At 37.9% G+C, this 23,542-nt stretch overlaps 1 protein-coding gene and 1 long non-coding RNA gene across 5 annotated transcripts in view; one reads left to right on the top strand and one right to left on the bottom strand.

Moving 5' to 3' along the window:
* Positions 1-2,507, bottom strand: part of UNC13C (unc-13 homolog C) — a 505,001-nt gene extending 502,494 nt beyond the window's left edge. Inside the window, exon 1 of one of the 3 annotated variants that reach the window (XM_074327724.2) lies at positions 1,593-2,507. The gene's annotated coding sequence lies outside the window, so the exon portion shown is untranslated. The remainder of the gene's footprint in view (positions 1-1,592) is intronic. The other 2 variants (XM_074327725.2, XM_074327726.2) reach the window with 2 other exon arrangements.
* The window catches only part of LOC109455492 (uncharacterized), a 108,270-nt gene that overhangs the window by 3,591 nt on the left and 81,137 nt on the right, over positions 1-23,542 (top strand). For both annotated transcript variants that reach the window (XR_012494750.2, XR_012494749.2), the window contains exon 2: positions 10,778-10,863. This is a non-coding gene — a long non-coding RNA (uncharacterized LOC109455492). The remainder of the gene's footprint in view (positions 1-10,777; positions 10,864-23,542) is intronic.

Genomic DNA, 23,542 nt, shown 5'->3' with positions numbered 1-23,542 from the left:
TTGAAAAATAATCATTTAATGGATTCAGTAAAATTACCGTTGTATCATTGCTATAGTGTTTCATATACAGATATTGTAACACTCCTCAGACAAGATGTCAACACAGAAGACACACAAAATGTTTTCCACACCCTACGAATGAATGTAAACTCAAATCATTCTTCTGGCCCAGGAATTGCTTGTAGTTATTTTTCATATTGTGACATTGTTGTTATTATAGTAATGTGTGGAATTTTGAAACAACTGATGTCCTGATTGTGTTGTATGGCCCACCTCAGTACTCTGGATCGCTGCCATTTGGTAAAATAGATGTTTTAGTTTTAAAAGAGCAGGATGGTGATTTACTTTACAGTATTCACAGATTATAATTTAAACTCTATTGACCTGCATTCTATTGCTTTTTTGGGACTTTTAAAATCATAAGAAAGAAGGACCAACAATAATTAAAAGTCAGGGTCCAAGAACATTGGTATTAACTCTTTGTATTAGTGAAACACTTAAAAAAAAATCTATGAAATATTTTGATACATACAAAAATGTAGCAAACTTTCTCATTCTCTTGTTTCTCCCTTCCTGTAAAACTCATTTAATTTCGGTACATGTATGTTTAATGTATCGCCAATTTTACCCACTTTTATGAAAATAATGTATTGAAGTGTAAAAGATAGCAAGATTATTTTTAAAGTACTACATTTATTATTAATTCAAAAATGAGACAAATTTTTCTTTTTAGCTTTTAAAGAAATGCAGAGTATTTCTAAAAATTCATTATTATGTGCTACCCACCCACCTTTCTTTTTTCTCTTTAAAAGCCTAATAAGGAAAACTGATTTTAAGCTTTGTCATCTAGCTTAGGTCCTAAAGACAGCCAACATTACTATCGTTCCCATATCTGTCTTTCTCTTTATTATACAAGTACATCGATGATGTAATTGCAGAAGTTAGGGTTCACTCAAGCCGTTGGAGCAACGGGATTTTTTCTTTTTTTTTTTACTGTCTCCTGAGGCACCATAGAACAATTGTAAAAGAACGAAGTACACAATTTAAGCAATTCATCTCTTGAAAGCAAATCTGCAGATCTTCATCTTAAAGGACTGATCAGGAGAGGGAAATGCAGAAGCATTGGGGAAGCTCAATTCGCTCCAGACAGGAGGCTGAGCTGGAAAAACACTTGGGCGACACAATGATAGTGCATGACATCTTGGCTTTAACCCCTTCCTAGAAGCCCTCAACTTTTCTTTTTTGTTTGGCTCTAATGCCGCCCACCCCTCAAATCCCAAGGGACTGGGAATTTTCCTATCCTTTTATCCCAGCTCTGTTTGTCCACAAACAGATATTCCCCTGAAAGTTGAGCGGAAACGAAGCAAGTCATTCATCATTCTGCATTCCGCACGGACTGAAAAGTCCGCGATTCTTAACAGAACCAACCATATTAGAAACACAGGAGAACTGAGCGTTTACAAATGCATCAACTACACTAGGAGAACCCCATGGTCCTGATTCAAAGTGCAAGCAAAAAGAATCAACAAGAAAAGACAGATACAAAAATGACATGCAGAGGAGGCAGCTCATACCAGTAAAAGAGAACATACCTGAGGGATTCTCCTTTAAAAAAAAAAAAAAAATGTACACACCAGCTGGGCTGTTCCTCCCCTCCTTTTGGGGTGTATGTGTATTCCTTTCAGGAATACCACTCGCGATCGTGTTTCTAGTCTCGTTTCCTTTCTGCAGCCCCAAAGAGTTAGAGCAGGAGCGGAGGCTGCGTCCCAGCGATCAGACTCAAGTGCAATCAGGCATGCCTTTGATCTACAACGGTGTCTGTTCTTGTCAATTCTCTCGTGCTCCCTGGGCAGCCTGCAAAGCAATTTTACAACTTAGCTGCTGGCACGAAACTGCCTTTCCCTCTCCTCACTGCCAAATGCCTTCGGCAGCGCGTTTCTCATCCCTATCTCTAAGAAAGCAAAATGGGCTGTCTTCCGTGCGTTGACCAGCGCCAAGGCTCATCAGGGCGAAGAGCAGCGCCGCTGAGTGCGTGCGGGGAACTTCCGATAGCGCGGCCGCGGCTTTGGGGAATGCAGCACTGACGCTGCGACCGCCGGCCTCCTCTGCCCCGAGCACCTCGGCTCCCTCTGCTGCGACCGCTACTGCTGCACAGAGCAGCTCCTCCACGCCGAGCTACAGCCCTTGCTCACAGAAGATGCACCGTGGTCGCTGCCAGGTGTGGCTCTCACCACCGCACTGACAAGTGACTGTGTGGGGCGCAGCCTCACCACCGGGGACAACGCCTGGATGCCGGCAGCTTCCTCAGCCTAATTTTCCCTTTATCACCAAGTGATGACCTAGGGGACGATCCTGTGGCCAGTTCTACTAGCCGCGTTTGCAGCTCCTTGGATAACACGGATACTGTAAAAACATTACTAGTTTACATGTAGTTGGCTATTGTTTGGAAGCATAAAAAGCACACTACACACAGTATAATTCCCAATTCGTCAGAGAGGCAGCTAATAGGACCCTGTATTTAAAGGGAGGAGATGCTGATATCTCATCCGAGGTGGTTTTCTGCTTCTTCTTTTTAATGGGTGGAAAGCCATTTGAAGGTGATTCCTCAAAATTTTGAATTAAAGACACACACAATCCAAATGGAAAATGGTGGAAAACAAAGTGATACAAAGGTTTGGCTTTTCACTTAAGAATAATGTCTTTCCACTTGACGTTAGCATTTTAAAGAGCTGGCTAGGAATTGAATGAGATTACTTTCTTTTTCAGTTTTTCTGAGTAGAGGAAGTGAGGGGAGTAACAGCTCTCACTTTTTGCCAATAAAGCCTTTTCTATCCTCTAAACCTGTTGAAACAAACAAACAAAAAATGTATTGGATCTTAAAATAGAGCTTTAGACAAGCTCAAATCCTGGAGTAATTTGTAGGTTTTAATCTGCATCTGGCCTGCTGACTTACTTCTTCTATTCACTCGTCTTTGCTTGTTAGAACATAGGAAGATGTTTCCAAAACTGAGGGACAGTCAAATAGCTGCTGATCTCAAACAGTCTAAGAATATACGTCAATATGTGTGGCATTTTCTGGTACGTTTAAGGATGAATATGCCTTGACCAACTTTAGAATTGACTCTACCTAAATATTTAATAGATAATAGTTGCCAGAAAAATGAACTGTTAAGCCTGATGGAATATTTTTGGCAAAACACATCCCACCTTCTACATGTGACAACCAATAAATAATACCTCTAGGATTAAAAAAAAAAAAAAAATTGTCTCCTAATTTAACACAATATATGTGCCAGGTGCTGGTAGCTGAGCCCTCCTGCTCCCAGCTCTCAGCCCCACCTTTAGCCCATAATAGCAGAGCTGCCTCAATCTGCTGCTTAAGTGACTGTTAATGGATTTGAGCAGAGGCTCAAGGTCTAATGAACTTCAACAGCCAGCAAACACTGAGGCAGTGTGATCCCCAGCTTTAGCCTTCACCAAAGTGGCTAGTAGGATAAAGCTCTGCTACCTTCAGCTGTAAGCATTCCACAGTCGCAAGGGAAAACTCATGCGACCTACAAGTAGATGATAGGGCAAAACTTGACTCCGTTATACAGAGAAATTTAGGCTAGTCAATACACTGCTTTGAAGAATGCTCTTGAATGCACGGAGGAAAAAGCACCTTCCTTTTTAGGAGAGCAATACCCAGAGCAAAGTGCTGAAGCTATGCTCAGCTAAGAGCACCCAGCACCCAGAATACTGCAATGGATATAAATTCTTGGTAAATGGGGATAGAATTTCAGTGGTCTAAATGTTTAAACCTATAGAAGGAAATACAGGTAAGGTGATCCTAACCCTGAGTAGTCTCCAGAATATGTACATAGTGCAATGGAAAAAGGAGTGAAAATATTGCTCTAATTCAAATACTCTCATAGAGGAAGTAACAGGGGTAGTGATCACCAGTCTTTGCTTTAAAAAGAAGTAATGTTTCATGACTGCTCCAAGGCAAGTGTGTGAGTTCTGATAAATTTACTGCTCAGCTCTAATCATCAGGATTCTGGTTATATATTTCAAAATGGAAATTGTTTACATCTCTGAAAGTGTCAGGAATCATGTAACTGAGGGACATGGCTGATAAAAAAAATAGGTCACTACTGGAGAGAGTGACAGAGGTTTATGGCTTTATTGATGTGCCGGGGCACCAAAATCCCTAACAGAACTTTCCTGGCTCTTGACAGGCAGTTTTCGCCTGCTGAGTACCCGATCTGAAAAATGTATAATCACGATAATATGAATATAGTAATCAGAGTCTTACACACTCTTGTCAAAAAAACACATTCTATTTCTGCAAAGAGCTTTTAAATTCTTGGATTAGTACCATTAAACAATACAGGATAGGAAATGAACACATGTATATAGACAACACACAGGTACATGCCCCAAAACTTACAGATTGATTGATTAAGACAATAAGGTCATTTCTCCTCTAAATCTTTCGGCACCAATTTTAGGAGAAATAAAACCTCTAGGGTACCATTCACCTCCCATACCACACACTAAAAATTGAGCCAGACCATTTACTTTATTTATGGTTCAGGTGGGAGAATAGCAAATTGTCTGGGTCATTGGTCATTTTTAATTGGTAATAAAGCTTGACTAAATCAAAAGGGTCAAGTAAAAGGGTCTTTCTTGCATAGTTCTGTTACTGCCTGTGCTCTTGATTTTAAGCCTAGAGGAATTCTTGCAAAAGCATAAATTGACCTTGTGTACATCTATTGTACTTACAGCTTTCTCAAAGACCTCACTCTTTATTTCAGGAAACTGGTAACCAATCACTGGACCTCACTATTTTTTTTTTAAAACTGACTAGCATTGGCTCTCTGTATTCATTCAACTGAACTGATGGTGGATTAACTGTCAAGATAATTGAGGGGAAAAAACATGATTACATCTAAAACAGCAAGTTGGTATTTCTGGCTTTGTATAAATGAATAATAAATAGAACAAATATTTGGGAATAAACCATCCAATTCTATTTTGAAAAATTGCAAAATGTTGATTTCATGATAGTAAAGAACACATGAATTTCTCTTAAATTAAAGTTTTTTATTAAATTATGGGTTACTTAAAAAATTGTACCTTCAAGCGGAAGTAACAGTGTATAACTTTGCAGACTAGGTGATACAAAGCACGGTAGCTCTCTCTTTGCCCACTCTCTCGGTTTGCGTACTGTGGGGAAAGTTAGTTGTCCTGTCATGAGGATGCTCAAGTAGCCTAGGAGGAAGCCCACAGGGCAAGGAACTGAGGTCACCTGCCAAGAGTCAGATAGGAACTGAAATTCTGTGCCAACAGTCATGCTCATGAGCCATTTTGGAAGCTGACCTTCTAGGCAAGCTGACCCTTCAAGCTTTGAGATGACTGCGGCCCCAGCTGACATGTTCATTGAAATCACCTGAGCTATTCCTGAATTTCCGACCCACAGAAACAGTGAGATAATAATCGTTCATTAAGTAAACATAAATGAATAACTAAATAAAAATGAAATGGAAAGGAAAAAAAAGAGAAAGAAAGAGAAATGCACCTTTGGAAATTCCAAATGAGGAATTACATTGACTATTTAATACACAGATTTAAGTGCACCTAAGTGTTTTAAGATGTAAAAGTTTTAGGTTCAGAGATTTCTGGTCAAGATGGCAAAGTAGGTATAAACTCTGTTCCCACCCTCTCTCACGACAACATTAAAATTACAACTAAACTACAGAACAACCATCATTGAGGATAGCCTGAAGTGCAGCTGAAACTGAAGCCCTAAACCTAAGGACATATAGAAGAAGCCACCTCAGGACTAGTAAGAGGGGCAAACACGAGGAATGGGCTGGTCTCACACCTGCATGTGACCATTAAAAATCGGGAGGGCTATCTCTACTGCAGAGGTCCCACCTCTGTGAGGGCTTGCAGCTGCACACCAGGCTACCCAGACCAGGGTTGCAGTGCCAGGGAGAGAAGTCCCCACAACTTCTGGCTACAAAACCAGTGGAAATTGTGGTTGAGTGAGACTAGGGTGGCTACAGTCCAAGTGTTCCTCTGAAAGGGCCGGCACATGGACTTACTTGCTGATGGATTCACTTGCTCTGAGCTCTACCACTGGCACAGCAGTTCAAAAGGCACCAGGGACATTTAAGGAGGAATTGAGTTTTCTGGTTTTAGGGGAAGGCCTTGAGGGGCAGCTTTCTCCCAGACACAGGAGTTGGCAGAAGCCATTGTTTCTTTCTTGAGCCCTCCCCTAACTCCCGGTTTGCAGATGCAGGCAGCTGCCATATCTGAGTTTCCATCAACTGGGCTAACACTGTTCATCTGACCCACTCCAGTAATTCTGAGACCCTGCCCCACCCAACTTTCAAGCACACCCAAGCTGCTTCCAGTGGCTTTTCCATATAAACGGCGTGCCTTGACTCATACTAAGGAGTTTCCTACAATCTCTCAAAGGTTCACAAAACCCAAAGAAGAAGAATCTGGCTTTGGCATGTCTGGTATGTCTGGCTGAGCAGTCTTAGGCCCAACACTAGTCACAGCTGACCTTGGTTCACAGCTTGACCTCTTGAGGCACCTTAAAGCCCAGTGCAAGCAGTGGCCATCTGTGGATACCTTTGTGGCTCATGCCAAGTAGCACTGGGCAGGACACTGGCTATAGCTGAACTTGGCCTTTGGTGAGTCCCCTCCCAGGAAGACCCCAGGGCTGGCATTCCTGGAGGCCAGCTTTGGACACAGCTGGAGCATCTCCCGGCTGCCTCCAGGGATGACACAACCATAAGACAAATGAGTAGGCACCGGAGCCCTGCTAAAGCGAATCCTGCTCTGTAGGGTCAGCACCTGCACCACAGCTCCTCCACTGTAGTCATGGCCAGTCCTCACAACCAATCAACCTGAGGGTCAATTCCTCCCATTAACGTGCAAAGAGCAACCAAGGCTCTACCACAATAGGAAGGCACATACAGCCCACACAAAGAACACACCTGGAGTATCCAGCTATGGTGACCAAAGAGACTATGCCACTGGGCCCCACAGGACATCTACTACATAAGGTCACTATACTAAGACTGGGAGACAGAGCAGCCCTACCTAATACATAGAAAAAAACAGAGGGAGGCAGCCAAAATGGGGAGACAAAGAAACATGTTCCAAATGAAAGAACAGAACAAAGCTCCAGAAAAACAACTAAACGAAAGGAACACAAGCAATCTACCAGACACAGAATTTCAAACACTGGTTATAAGGATACTCACTGATCTCAGGGAGAACTTTAACAAAGAAATAGGAAACATAAAAATGGAGACAGAAAACATATAAAAGAACCATTCATAAATAAAAAATACAATAACTGAAATGAAGAATACATTCGAGGGAATCAACAGTAGTTAGATGAAGCAGAGGCTAAAATCAGCAATTTAGAAGATAAGGCAGTAGAAAACTCCCAATCAGAACAGCAAAAAAGGAAAAAAAAAAATCCAAAAACTGAGGCCCATTTAAGGGGCCACTGGGACAACATCAAGTGTGCCAACATTCACATCATAGGGGTACAAGAAGAAGAAGAGAGCGACCAAGGAATTGAAAACGTATTTGAAGAAATAATGACAGAAAACTTCCCTAACCTTGTGAAGGAAATGGATATTCAAGACCAGGAAGTACAAAGAGTCCCAAACCAGATGAAGACAAACAGGTCCACACCAAGACACATCATAATTAAAATGCCAAAGGTTAAAGACAAAGAGAAAGGGCCGGCCCGGTGGCTCAGGTGGTTAGAGCTCCATGCTCCTAACTCCAAAGGCTGCCGGTTCGATTCCCACATGGGCCAATGGGCTCTCAACCACAAGGTTGCCAGTTCAATTCCTCGAGTCCCGCAAGGGATGGTGGGCTCCGCCCCCTGCAACTAAGATTGAACAGGGCACCATGAGCTGAGCTGCCGCTGAGCTCCTGGATGGCTCAGTTCATTGGAATGCGTCCTCTCAACCACAAGGTTGCCAGTTCCATTCCTCGACTCCCACAAGGGATGGTGGGCAGTGCCCCCTGCAACTAAAATTGAACACGGCACCTTGAGCTGAGCTGCCGCTGAGCTCCTGGATGGCTCAGTTGGTTGGAATGCATCCTCTCAACCACAAGGTTGCCAGTTCGACTTCCGCAAGGGATGGTGGGCTGTGCCCCCTGCAACTAGAAAACGGCAACTGGACCTGGAGCTGAGCTGTGTCCTCCACAACTAAGACTGAAAGGACAACAACTTGAAGCTGAACGGCACCCTCCACAACTAAGATTGAAAGGACAACAACTTGAGTTGGAAAAAAGTCTTGGAAGTACACACTGTTCCCCAATAAAGTCCTGTTCCCCTTCCCCAATAAAATCTTTAAAAAAGAAAGAAAGAAAAAGACAGAAAGAAAATCTTAAAAGCAGCAAGAGAAAAGCAATTAGTTACCTACAAGGGAGCTCCGATAAGAGTGTCAGCTGATTTCTCAACAGAAATGTTGCAGGCCAGAAGGGATTGGCACAAAACATTCAAAGACATTAAAAGCAAGGAACTATAACCAAGATTACTCTACCCAACAAAGCTATTACTTAGAGTTGAAGGACAGATAAAGAGCTTCTATTCAAAAAGAAGCTAAAAGAGTTCATCAACACCAAACCAATATTACAAGGAATGTTAGAGGGACTTCTTTAAGACAGAGAGAGAGAGAGAGAAAGAGAGAGAGAGAGAGAGAGAGAGAGAGAGAGAGAGAGAGAGAGAGAGAGAGAGAGAGACAGAGAGACAGAGAGACAGAGAGACAGAGAGAGACAGAGATAGAGAGAGAGAGAGAGAGAGAGAGACAGAGAGACAGACAGAGAGAGAGAGATCAAAAACATGAATAGTAAAATGGAAATAACTTACATACCTATCAACAATTACTTTAAATGTAAATAAGTTAAACGCTGCAATAAAAAGACATAGGGTGGCTCAATGGATAAGAAAACAAGATCCTTACATGTGCTGCCTACAAGAGACTCACTTCGGATCGAAAGACACACACAAACTGAAAGGAAAAGGAAAAAGGTATTTCATGAAAATTGAAAAAAAAAAAAAAAGCTAGGGTAGCAATACTTATACTAGGCAAAAGAGACTTTAAAACAAAGGCCATAACAAGAGACAAAGAAGGACCCAGTCATCTCACTTCTGGGTATTTATCCTAAGAAACTCAAAACTCTACTTAGAGGGATCATGTGCAGCCATATGTTCATTGCAGCATTATTTACAATGGCCAAGAAGTGGAGGCAGCCTGGGTGTCCCTGAATGGATGAATGGATAAAGGAGGTCATGCATATATACAATGGAACATTACTCAGCCATAAATAAAGAATGAAATCTTGCCATCTTTAAAAACATGGGTGGATTTAGAGGGTATTGTGCTGAGTGTAGTAAGTCAGACAGAGAAACACAAATGTCATGATTTCACTTATAAGTGGAATATAAAGAAAAAATAAACAAATGAAACAAACTCTTAGATTCAGAGAATATTTTGATGGTTGCCAGACAGGAGGGGTTTGGGAATGGGTGAAGAAGGAGAAGGGATTAAGAACTACAAAATGGTTGTTAAAAAGTAATCTTGGGGATGCAGGGTATAGCATAAGGAATATAGTCAATAATATTGTCATAATGACGTATTACAGTACGTCGCATACTACATCTATCAGGGTAATAGATGGGAGAGCGGTTGGGGGGAGGGTTAAAAAGATGAAGAGATCAAGAAATACAAATTGGTAGTTAGAAAATAGTCATGGGGATATAAAGCATAGGGAATATAGTCAATGATAACTAGGTATAGTGCCAGGTGGGTACTAGACTAGTCAGGGGGATCACTTCTTAAATTATATAAATAGCTAACCACTATGCTACACACCAGAACATAATATAAAATAACATTGAATTGAATGTAAACAGTAATTGAACATTTTTACACCTGAACCCGAAGCTGAACAATAATGAATGTCAATTACAATTTATATATATATATATATATATATATATATATATATATATATATATAACTATATATATAACTATATATATATGTATATATATAACTATATATAAATATATATATATATATATATATATATATATATATATATATATATAGTTACAAGAAGTGGAGTACAGCATTAGGAATAGAGACAGTGGAAATGTACTGTCTGTGTGTGATGTTATAGGGATAGTGGATGGGGGGAGGGAGGCTGACACTGTGTAAGAGATATAAATGATAAATGTCTAACTATTACATTGTTTTGTGCACCTGAAACTAATTTTTAAAAAAGTTAAAATATAAAAATAAAAATAAATAAAATAAAAGGGGGGAAAAAAGTGAAGGGGAGTAAGAGGTTCAAATTTTCAGGTATGAAACAAATGAGTCTTAAGGATGTAAAGTACAGCATGGGGAATATAGTCAATAATATTGCAATAGTGTGGTACGGTGTCAGATGGTTGTTGGACATATCATGCTGATCACTTCCTTAGGTACATAAATGTTGAATAACTATGATGTACACCTGAAACTAATATAATATTGTATGTTAGCTATATTTTAATTAAAAAAAAAAACTTGGAAAAAAAGAAAGTTTTAGGTTCAACAAATTCAGTAACAAGATGAGAATACTATACTCCCCTCATCAGTGTTGGTAGTTCTCATCTGTGCCCTCTAAGCACTTTTATAAACTGTATTAGTTTACTGTAAAGTATATTAACTATTAATTTACTTATCTGCTTGCCTTTCCCTGCTAGATAGACTGTGATCTCTTGAGGAAGAAGACTATGGTTCATTCTTTTTCATATCACCAACACCCAGCCAAAGGCCAGACTCATGAAAGGTAAGTTGAGTGAGTGAGTGAATGAGTGAGTAACAGTGTGCTTAGTAGAGCACAGAGTTAATGAGGCTAAGGGCATGGGTTGCATCCCTGTGTAGTCAATTAGCATTGTTCTATTTCTTGGTCCAAATAGCACCTTTAGTTCTCTCCAGCTGTCTCATAAATGTATGCCAGAACAAACCTAACTACATATTCCAACAGTGGTTGAGTCAGTAACTCAACAGTAATGTCTAAAGTTTGTTTAACACCCTTATACAGTGTTGTTACATATATTTTCTCATTTGATACTTATCTTTAAAAAACTGCAAGACATTACAGTAGTCTTCTTATGGTCCCCATACTAAAATGTTGAAACGGAGACTCAGAAACGATGCATGACTTACCTGATTGTACAGAACTTGTAAGTGGTGGAGACTAGATTAGAAATCAGGTATTCCATCTCTACTTCAAAACGAGTTCCACCTCATAGTTAGCTAGTAATAATTAAATATATCAAACTTCTTACCAGATAGCATCGTCATTATGTTCTACTATTACTAACCTGCCCTCCACTCATTGTGGTGAAGTGTTCAGGAATAATTTTTTTTAAATATTAATAATTTTTTAATCAAAGTTTTATAATGCCCAAGAGCCTATCTTTGATTCATAGCTCTGCTTTTCTCCCTCTCCGGTCTTGCACCAGTTCTGTAACCTCCCTGAGTCTCAGTTTCCTGTATTTGTGTGTACTATGTAATTAATACGTGTATTGCTTTTTTCCTTTTCCATGTTTTATGGATTTCCAAATGCAAATTTCAACATAGTTTGACAAAAGCAAAAATTATCCTTTTAATGGTTTATATTTGCTTGCTAAATGTTTTGTGTTCACTAGACATTTTTACATGCTTGGCAATTAAGTTCATATATACATTGAGATATTTTGTTCAATATCTGAAGGAATAAATGTCTCAGATAAAATATTTATGCACACAGTGATAAATAAATGATTCTTGGCTTTTTCTTTCTACCTCAAAAAACAGCAATGATCTTTTTTCCTCTCTTGAGAAGATTAAGGGTGTAATTTTGAATCATATTACTTGCCAGTATTTCAGGAGTTACTCAATATGTGCTGATGGCTCCAAAAGCCGTGTAAATGACCTTAATAGAAGCTCCATGCTGACTGCGTGAGAATCATTATTGATCACAAACTGCCTAGACTCAAACTTTGTGACGATTTACACTTTGTCTAACAGGTTTTTCAAAACTATTTGGTACTAAAGAGATTTTAATTGTGCAACTTCTGGTTATAGCGATGGTTCATGCCTCAGACTAAAAGTCCTTTCCACCTAACTTAACAATGCCTGCAACATATATAAACCATGAAACAAGTCAGAACATATTTTTGAATTGGTCTAAAATTGCATCAAAAATAGATCCACTTAGAGCATTTTATTTAATATGACTGGGCATCGTATCCTTCCTCTTCATGGCATTTCATGTTCTGCTCAGTTTCCTGGCTGTTGTCTCCAGAGGGCACATCCACACACTCTGGAGAGCCTGAAAGAGTAAAACCAAAACCAAAATCTTGCTTCCTGGTTTGAAGCCCGGGAGAAAGGCCCTCATACAACTATCAGAAGGGTTGACTTTAGGTCATGTGCGAACTACATAAAGTTAATCTTCAGAGACCTTCATTTTCCAGGTCTTTGCCCTTTTTCATTTCTCCTTCATCAACTCTTTGGTTACTTTAGCTATTCTATTGAGAAAAGGCTCTATAAGAAACTAAACCACAATGAGATATCACCTCACCCCAGTCAGAATGGGTATCATCATCAAGACAAATAGTAACAAGTGTTGGAGAGGCTGTGGAGAAAAAGGAACCCTCATACCCTGTTGGTGGGAATGCAGACTGGTGCAGCCGTTATGGAAGGCAGGGTGGAGGTTCCTCAAAAAATTATGAATAGAATTACCATATGACCCAGCAATCCCTCTCCTGGGTATCTACCCAAAAAATCTGAAAACATTTATCCATAAAGACAAGTGTGCTCCAATGTTCATTGCAGCTTTATTTACGGAGGCCAAGACATGGAAACAACCAAAATGTCCTTCGATAGATGAATGGATAAAGAAGTTGTGGTATATATACACAATGGAATACTATTCGGCGGTAAGAAAAGATGATATAGAAACATTTGTGACAACATGGATGGATCTTGAGAGTGTAATGCTGAGCAAAATAAGTCAGACAGAAAAAGCAGAGAACCATATGATTTCAATGATATGTGGTATATAAACCAAAAACAACAAAAGAACAAGACAAACAAATGAGAAACAGAAACTCATAGACACAGACAATAGTTTAGCGGTTACCAGAGGGTAAGGGAGTAGGGGGTTGGAGATGAGGGTAAGGGGGATCAAATATATGGTGATGGAAGGAGAACTGACTCTGGGTGGTGAAAACACAATGGGATTTATAGGTGATGTAATACAGAATTGTACACCTGAAATCTATGTAATTTTACTAACAATTGTCACCCCAATAAATTTTTTTAAAAAAGAAACTTACTCTATGTTGTACATTAATAAAGTACATCACATGGGAGAAAGAGGAAGTTAAGGCAATGAACCCATGGTCTTTTGAGAATAACTCTGACAGCACTTAAGTTCAGTTGATAATTTTTATTTACGGGGCATTTATAAAATGAGGGGCAATAAGGAGTATCTACCCATTCATGCGTTTGTTGTGAGGATTAAATGTGTGAAAAAATATAAAGAGCTTGACAGAGTGTCAGCCGTTATTGTCATCATCACCATTACCATGTTTTAACAGGTGCTGGAGGAAGAGAAGCTATACCTCTGGAAATGGTGGAGAGGAATAGTATCTGATAGCATCATATAAAAATTAAAAGGGACATAATAAAAGTCTCCTTCATGTAGATAAATTTTTAACCAGTTTCCAACTATATACCTTGAAAGAAGGTAAGTATTTTTTTAAAGAATCCCAGAAAGGTCTTACCCTGCTGAAAAGTATTACCCTTTTACAATACCTGAAATTCTAACAACCAGTGGAGACTTATTTTTTAGATTAATAAATCATCCTATATTAAATTAAAAATAGTGCTACCTGCAAATACTTTCTCCCATTCTGTATGTTGCCTTTTCACTTCACTGATTATTATTTTTTTTTATGCTCAAACATTTTTAAGTTTAATATAGTCTCACTAGTCTACTTTTTGCTTTTGTTGCCTGTGCTTTTAGTGTCATACCCAAGAAATCCAACATCTGGAATCCTTTTCCTTGTGTTTTCTTTTAGGAGATTTACAGTTTTTGGTCTCACATTTAGTCCAATTTGAGTTAATGTAATCCATTTTAGTGTAAGGCAAAGGTCCAGCTTCATTCTTTTGCAAGTCGATATCTAGTTTTCTTAACATCATTTGCTGAAGAAACTATTGTTTCTCCATGATGTGGTTTTAGCATTCTTGTCAAAGATCATTTGACCATATGTGTGAGAGCTTATTTCTGAACCCTCTGTTCTAATGCATTGGTCTATATGTCTTTATCTGTTAAGGGGTTAATATCCAGAGTATATAAAGAACTCCTATAACTCAGTAACTAAAAAACAAACAACTCAGTTTAAAAATGGGCAAAGGACTTGAATAGACATTTCATTAAAGAAGATATACAAATAGCTAACATGAAAATATGAAAAATATGAAACATATACAAATGGGAAATATAAAAAATATGCTCCATATCACTACTCATTAGAGAAATGCAAAGCAAAACTACAATGAGATAGTACATCACAGCCATTAGGGTGGCCATTATCAAACCCTAAACACACACACACAAAAAGTGTTGATAAGGATATGGAGAAATTGTACCTCTTGTGCACTGTTTGTGGAAATGTAAAATGGTACAGGCACTATGGAAAACAGTACGAAGTTTCCTTTCAAAAGTTTCTGCTCAAGGTAGAAGACAGAATGCTGAAACTGCCTCCATCCTGAGATACTTGAGAGGAGGGAGCATCCTGAGATGCCTCATTTTTCTTCTAATTTGCAAACACAAATACTTGTAATGGTCAGGAAGGTCATGTGAATGGTTAAAGGATGTTGCATGTGATAAAATTCAGAGAAGTAGGACTGCAGGACACTGCAGAGCACAGACCTCTGTGAAAGGGACAGCTGCTTAATGAGAGGAGGGTTAGATAATAAAATTTGCTTGTTTTTCAAAGTCGGCCAGAAATCTGGAACTTAGTGCAAAAATAAATAAATAAATCTGTAGATTCTTTGCAGTTTCCTGGCCACCAGCTTTTGATTCTTGCTATAAAGCACAAAGAGATTAGAAATTTGGATCCTCTCTTAATTCTAAATTACATTCAAAAAGAGGACTACCTCCTCTTTTCTCATGGAGAGTCCCAAACATAGGACCTTCTGGGGTCCTGGGACTTAGGATTTTTCCTTAGCCGAGAATCTTTCTGGTGATGCTTCTCCTCAGTATCAGTGGCCTCCATGGGCCATTGTCAGTTTATAGGCTTTTATTCCAAATGTTCCTCTCATAGAGTTTCTGTTATACTGAGACCATCTTTCCTTTGCCACCCAATGTCCTGGTTTTATCTGCCTCCCTCACTTTGTTCCCTGGGTTCTTCCTCATCCTGTTAAGTACTTGATATCTTCTGTGTTTCTGCTGTTCTTATTGGAGTCTTAGATCAAGAAAAGCCTTCTAACAACAAGGGCTCCAGCCCCATTCACTAAAGGCAACTGTGAGCTGAATTTTAAAATTCATTTAGAAACCAGTTAGCACAGAAACAATCAGAATCCGCTGGGATTACCCAGAGAAATTAGTTTCTATAGTATGGCAGAATGCAGTCTTTTTTCTCCTCTGATATGCAATGAGTCGGGCCACCTTCCCCTCTGGCCCAGAGCACAAGTATGTTTTTCCCTTTGTGTCTAGACTGATGTCTGCAAAGACAAGAGAACAATCCCACTTTACCATCAGAGACATCCCCATCACGCACAGGGTGCATGTACAAATCCAAAGCCAGATAAGGTTATTGGTTTTTAGCAGTTTCTCAAAGTTAAATATGCAAAATATTTTGAGAAACAGAGGTCACAGAAAAAAAAAATGAAGCTACCCATATAAGAACGAAAACTTTATATGATCCACAAATAATTCTTTTTTCTGAACAACCCATCACCATTGATACTGTTTCATATGATTACTATCTACACAAAGGTATCAAACCAATTTCAACAAACTGGCTTGTACCAAATACAGGTATTTATATTCAAGACAGGCAAATATGTCATTAAAGCAAAAGAAACATTAATATAATTTATGTTTCTCCTCTCCCTCCTGCCTTCACCTTAATCTGTATGATAAAATCAGTCCTAGTTCAAAGACTAGTTCAAAGGAATACCGCTTAAAACTAGACAGAGTGACTATAATAGCAAAACCAAAACTCACAGACAACCAATAAACAAAAACAGTTGACGAGATATCTTCATCCCAAAATATAAATGGCTTTAAGAGGCCTCGGAGTATCAGCTTTTGTGTGAGAGGAAACGGAAGGCAATGACAAGGGATGTGAAAGACCTGAGAAGAGAAGAACCCAAACACAGGCACTAACTTGAAAGCACCGCAGGTCATTTGAGAACATCAGCTGCATACTTCAAACTCAGGATGACGGCAAAACTATGTTCTTAGAACTAATTTTGTGGAAAAGTGAGTAATAGAAAAGAAACACATCAAATCCCATACAAAGTTGTTACAAGAAAAAAATATATATACATAGGACGTAGAATAATATCCCTCTAGAAGGCAAAAATGTGATAGAAAAATAAGCCACAAAACAGATTTGGAAAAGAAGTAACCTAATATTTCAAAAAAGCTTAACAATTTTAAAAGAATGATATAAGATATGAAAGAATAACAAAAATTAGAATTATAAATAAGGTTACAGACCTCAAAAAATAGAAATAAAAGCAAACTTGTTTCAGAAATGAAAGAACCCAAAGTTTATAAACACAATTGATATTACCTTAATAGAAATATAAGTAAAAGGAATAAAATTGTTAAGTAAAAATATAATATAGTTTTAAAATTCAAGATAAAACGACAACTAGAAAAGTTAGGCAAAGAAAACCTAACATACATGTAAAAGGAGAACCTGAAGAAGAAAAAACAAAAAAATAGTAAAAACTTTAATTCTAGGAAAGTTTCCTGAAATTTAAACAACAACTACAAAAATATTTGAAATGTGTTGTTTTGAGCGGGCATACTGCATGTTTGGGAAAATTAATCCATAAAGGCCAACACCCGCACATATTCTAGCAAATGATTTGGACATCCAGACAAAAAGATCAAGTTACTTATAAGGAAAAATATATAATCAGATTGTTTTCAGACTTTTTGACGTTTTATGCCAGAAAGCAATGGAGTGACAAAATTAAAATACTTAAGGAAACAGTGTAAGCTATAAATTTGATAGTCAGACAAAAAGACATTCCAGGATAAAGAGTGCAAAATGCTTTACACATATAAAAACTCAAGGGATATTATTCTTCTGTCTCATCCTGAGGAGTATACTGTAAAAAGAGCTTCAGATAACCAAAATGAATGGGGACATGTTCCATTAAAAACCGGTGGTACTGAGCATCAATTATTAACGTCATAAAAAGAGAGACTATCAGATGTGCCTTCTTGTGGAAAAGTATACACAACCACCTATGAAATAGTTCTACCGAAAAAGATTGAACCTGAACTTAATCAAGCCAGTAGATTCAACTGCTGATTACTGGGAAATATGAATCACAGAATGTGTTAACTATGCCACAGGGATATGATCAACATAATCTAAAATGTAGGAACTCGATAAAACAAGTAACCCTTCAACAATTTCTTAAACAAATACATTTCAAAAGAAAAAAAAAAGAGAATCTATAGATCAAAATGCACTTAAAAGATATAACAAATTTAATGTTTAGATATTATTTGGATTCTGATTAAAATGGAGGAGAAAGGAGGAAGAAGAGGAAGAGGAGGAAGAGAGAAAACCTTTAAGATAATTGGAAATCGTAACATCCAAATGTATATTCAATGACATTAGAGAATCATTGTTAATTTATGAAGCAATGGCATGGAAGGTTGTGTTAAAAAGAGTTCAAATATTTTAAAAATATATGCTGAAATATTTAAGAGTAAAATGATGTAACGTCTGAGATTCGCTTCAAATTAGGTGGAAGAGGCATGGACAGGGGTATAGATGAAAAATTAGTCATGGATTCATAATCATGGAAGCCAGTTGATAGGCACATGGGAATTCATTATAATAATCTGCCTACTTCTTATATGTTTAAAATTTTACATAATAAAACACAATACGAGTCATCTTATGCCTAATGATTTCACTGTAAAAGAACCAGTTTATTTTGGGCTACATTGCCCCTTGAGTGTAAATGTCCCAAATATTTCTATATCCTTACACATAAAAATTATTTGGGGTTTATTAGCATAATCAGAGAGAAAACATGTAAGATGATTAGCATTACTTTCCTGTACAATTGCATTTGCTTGTTTAAAAGAGGTGCATCTGGGGGCAGAACATAACCAAAATTATCTCAGCCTTCAGAAGATCAGAAAACATTTCTAAACACTATGAGACATGAGTTTGGAGGGTCCTGATGCAGTATTTAGCAAGCTTCACATAGAAAAATCTTGATGCCAACTATATTATGACAACAGTACTATAAAGGACAAATGCACCTCCATCACTGGGTGTGGAGGGAGTCTTTTCCAAGGTGCCGCCACCCAGAAAGCATGGGAATTCTGTAATCATCTTAGCATGAAATACATGTATATGACTCTGGCTGACAACATGGCTTTAAGCTATGCTACCATCTCCCTCCAGAAACCCTGGCTGCTGTCACAACCTCTGAGGTGCCACAGCGTCATAACTTTGCTGGTTGCTTGTCAAATCTTCACCTGGTGCTGACTCTAGATGAGATGCTATTTCTAAAACACTACTTGGAGTTTTAGAGAAGTATGGCATTTCATATATCATCTTTAATAATAAAAGTGAAGTCATGGTTCAATGTGGTAGCTTTCTGGCTCACGTAAGTAAGCCGGCCTCTTTTGGTTACATGTGTATTTAAATACCGCAGAAGAATACCTGAACATCACTTTAGAATTTATTTCACCTGATTGAGATGCATTACGTACCTTCAGAGTGCATAGAAATATAGAATACTCAGTTATTATATGAAGACAGACCATTTTCATCTACTTTTCATAGATACCCATAGGAATCATTCTGTACAAATAGCTGTAAAAATATAATATTGGTGTTAAATTCTTAGACTTCAGTAATTCTTAGACTTAAAATACTATTTCCAGAGTGTTCAGGATTTAGGGAGACGGATCAACCATATTGACTCTTTTCAGCAAGCTGACGAACTTCGCTGCAAAATTGTTAATTTGCTCCCAAACCCTTTTTTATAAAGCAGTGTGATTTAATGGTCCCCTGAATACACAGTTCAGGATGAAGAGGTAGGTAGTCTTTCCCGTGAGAGGTATCAATGCTCATTCCACTCCATAAATGTGTTGGTTCTTTCTGATTTTACTTCCTGCCATTGTAAGCCATTTTTGCTTCCCAAAGCTCACATCTTTTATCTGTCAAGCCTCCAGTCTGTAAAAGAGCAACAGGGAAAGACTATTTCCTTCCAGAACAGATGGGCCTGTTTGTGATTTGCCAAACTCTGAAAGATATGTTCTTCCCTGAATCCTGCCAGAAAGAACTTGGGTGCTAAAATAGATGCAGAAAAACCCTCTATCCTGAGAGAATTGTTTGACTATAAATTATATTCTGGATATAAAACCACCCAGCTTGTTTTATTTCCATTTCCATGTGCAGCACTCAATTCCCCTGACAATGTTTTAGTCATTTCAGGTTTGTGAACCGTGAACTTCAGTCATTGGCTCCATATTCCTGTAGATTCACCACTGCTAACTGAAATACACATCAGACTTCCTTGAGCATCTCATTTGTCCTGTGGTTCTGCAGACTCATCCTATAATAAGCTTTCCCAAATCCAGTCTTAGCAGGGCTTCTCGAATGGGTTTCTATTACTATTTTGGTGTGTCTACTTTTCCCCAGAATCTGTACTTATTGATAGTGACATATAATACCAAGATTTTACCCTGTGGCTGGAAGAGCTAAATCCTTTACATGTAGTATCTCATTCAAGTATCTCAACAACACAATGAAGTAAATACCCTTATCACCCTCATTTCACGGGTGAGGAAACTGAAGCTCAGAGAAGTCACATAATTTGCTTCAGGTCACACAGCATCAATGGGTTCAAACTCAGGTCGGCTTGATTTAAGTCAAAGCTTTGTGCATTCTGTTATGCCAGGATCTTTTCTCTCAAACTTAAAGAATTTTTACAACAAATGCTTGGGTATAATTTTGATGAACTAGGAAGACACCAGTTGAGGGTATTCATATAACAGAGGAGGTATAATTTAAAATCTGAAACTTTTTAAAATAAGATCCACAAGATAATTAAGTATATGTGTGCGAGTACACCTAGGGAGCCTGTTTATTAGCCTCTGTGAAAGGGAATGTCTATCTGAGCCTTTCTTGTGGCTAATGTTCGCCCCCTGCTGGCAGATCTAATCTGTGTTTCAAAAGAATTCTCTGAAAACCAGAACCATATTTTCTGTAGGGTTGTTAAAACACAATCTACCTTCTGTCAGTTTAGAATTAGGAGAGCAAAATCAGCTTTATGACCTCCTTAAGCCAATGTGGCAAAATTATGAAATGCAAAGAACTATACAAATATGCTCTATTATTATGTCTTGGCAGGTGAGGATAACTTGCTGCCTTTGATTTCTAGGCTGTCTTTTTGTCATGTACAAAAGATGGTAGATGAACTCTTATTAGTTATTCCCTTCATGTGATTCTGATGAGGGCAGCAGAGGAGAAAAGACTGATGTTTTAACTAAGGGAAGAATTAATTAGAGCAGAAGCTCTCTTCTGATTCCATTTTATGTAAGTATGAAGAAAAAAAATCACTATTAACCTTGGCATTTGTTCCAATGCATTCCTCTCTTCACTTTAATAATGCAGTACTCTTTTTTTTGCAGCCCGTTTCCTGATGAATGCTGCAACACTAATTTGAAACAGTCAGTATCTTATAGTTTTAACTGCTTCTTGAGACAGATACTGTCACTAAGTTTGCTAAACTGTCCATTGAAGCTAAGGAAATCGGTTAGACACATGCTCTGCAAGAAATGGGGGTGGGCTCCAAGGATAAGAAACTCACACTTACACACATACACACACACATACACGAAAATAAAAAATATCATATCATATACTTAAAAGAAATCATAAATTTGTAACGGGCAGTGAATATATCAACATATTAATTTACTCAATTATCATCAGTATTTTAAAGGGCAATATCTAAAAATAATTAGCAAATTAGTAGCTTTCAGTCTGTGCTTCCTGTTCGATTTTTCATGAAATGATCTATGCATTTGTTTGTTTTCCTCAATAAATTTGATAGTGTAGAAAATGATATTCCTTAATCCTGAAAAGTGCTAGCTAGCATTGTGAGATATTATCTTGATACTAGAGTTCAGACAAAAAAAAAAAAAAAATGACAAGGAACTAAGATTACTCCTAAAGTCTGATAATATAAGCAGAAGTAAAGAAATAAGGAAATGCATTAAAAATAAGAAAGAGGAATAAATGAAGAGTAGGAGATGGATTTGTAATTCTTATGCCTTTTTACTTCTCTCAAATTCTTGACACTGTGAGGTTGGTGTGTAGATTTCTCAGGATGATGCATCATACAAAATATAGTTTATCCTGCTACAGTACATATTTGTATAAGGAGCATTATCTCATATGTTGGTGGTAAATGGGATACTGGTTACAAGGTTTTCAGGAATACCTATTTTGTTACAGCGGTAACATTACCCAAGGATAAAAATGATTTTTTGTGCTAGGCACTTACATACATTAACCAGGCTCCATCACCTGGGACGCTCTGTGACACCAGAGAATTGTCCACTGACTGTGGGCTGCAGCAAAACCTCAGGGATGAAAGAAAGGCTGAGAGGGCAGGAGACGTGGGGCCATCAGAAGGAAGGCAGTCCCTCAAAAGGTAAAATTTGCCCATCTATACATTTTAGGAAAAAAATTAAATTAAAAAAATATACATATATGTTCACACATACACACACTCACACACAAAGAGAAACTTTTGAACTTAGAAAAATAATTTTGTAATGTACCCATCACTAAGGATAATTTTAAATACCTGCATTGTATTCTTTGCTTATTATGTAATATGCAAACCAGGGAGTCTCACTCCTATGTGGAATCAGATGGGAGCGGGGTTGGGGTGAGTGAAAAAAGGGAAGGGATTAAGAAGTACAAACTGGTTGGTACAAAGTCGTCATGGGGATGTGGGATACAGCAAAAGGAATATAGTCAATAATATCGTAATAACTATTTGTAGTGTCAGATATTGGAATGATGGAATGGAGGGGGTTTGGGGGGCAGGGTGAAAAAAGTGAAGGGACTACGAAGTACAAATCGGTTGTTACAAAATTCATGGGGATGTAAAGCAAAGCATACAGAATACAGTCAATGATACAGTAATAACTATGTACAATGCCCGGTGGGTACTAGTCTAGTCAGGGGGATCACTTCTTAAATTATATAAATCTCCAACCATTATGCTGTACACCTGAAATTAATACAAAATAATATTAAATGTCAACTGTAATTGAAAAATTTAAAAAGCTGGGGAAAAAGGTAAGGGGAATAAGAGGTCCAAATTTCCAGGTATCAAACAAGTCATGGTCATGTAATGTACAGCGCAGGGAAAAAGTCAATAATATCTCTGGTGATAGCGTGGTACAGTGTCATGTGGCTGCTGGACTTATCATGGAGATCACTTCTTAGGTATATAAATGTTGAATAACTATTGAGTACACTTGAAACTAATATAATATTGTATGTTAGCTATGTGTTAATAAAAATATTTAAAACAAATTATCTAGAGAAGATGTGAGGGTGAGAAGTTGGCTGCTGAAAAGATACCTGTGATATGTAACTTGATGGACAAACGAGATGACAATAGGGTTAGTTAAAATGGATATGAAAGGGATAACTGTTAAAATGACAAAACTAAGCAAGTTATGTTCCACCTTCCAAAAATAATCTACTTCAGGATCCACACTGTATGGTTGGTTAGTTACTAATGAACTAGTAATCTGAATCATTTCCAGATACATCCTTATATCCCATTGTACTGATAACATGTCCATAGGACTCTCAAATAAGAAGCTGTATTTTTGTCACACTTTCTTTGCACATTCCAGTAGATAGCTCTTGGGCTTCTTATTTAGAAAGACTTTCCTTCAATGGTACATCAATGGCCTAAAATGTTTAATCAAACTTCAAACAGAACAAAGTACAAAAAAATATTTCAAAGAATAAGGACACTCTGATTTCATTCCTTTGATCCTATAAAACCCAAGCTATGATTTAGAGGAAAGAAATATAGTGTGGTGGGCTGCGTACTTGTCAGTCAACTATAGTATCCTGTACAATTCTTACAAAACCCTCTAAGGTAGTTGTCACCTCATTACACTGATAAAGAAACTAAGACTTAAGTTATTATCTGATTGA

The sequence above is a fragment of the Rhinolophus sinicus genome, chromosome 3, assembly GCF_057876585.1.
Source record: "Rhinolophus sinicus isolate RSI-liver-muscle chromosome 3, RSI-T2T, whole genome shotgun sequence".
Lineage (NCBI taxonomy): Eukaryota > Metazoa > Chordata > Mammalia > Chiroptera > Rhinolophidae > Rhinolophus > Rhinolophus sinicus.
The sequence above is the reverse complement of the archived record's forward strand: the minus strand, read 5'-3'. Positions and strand labels throughout refer to the sequence as shown.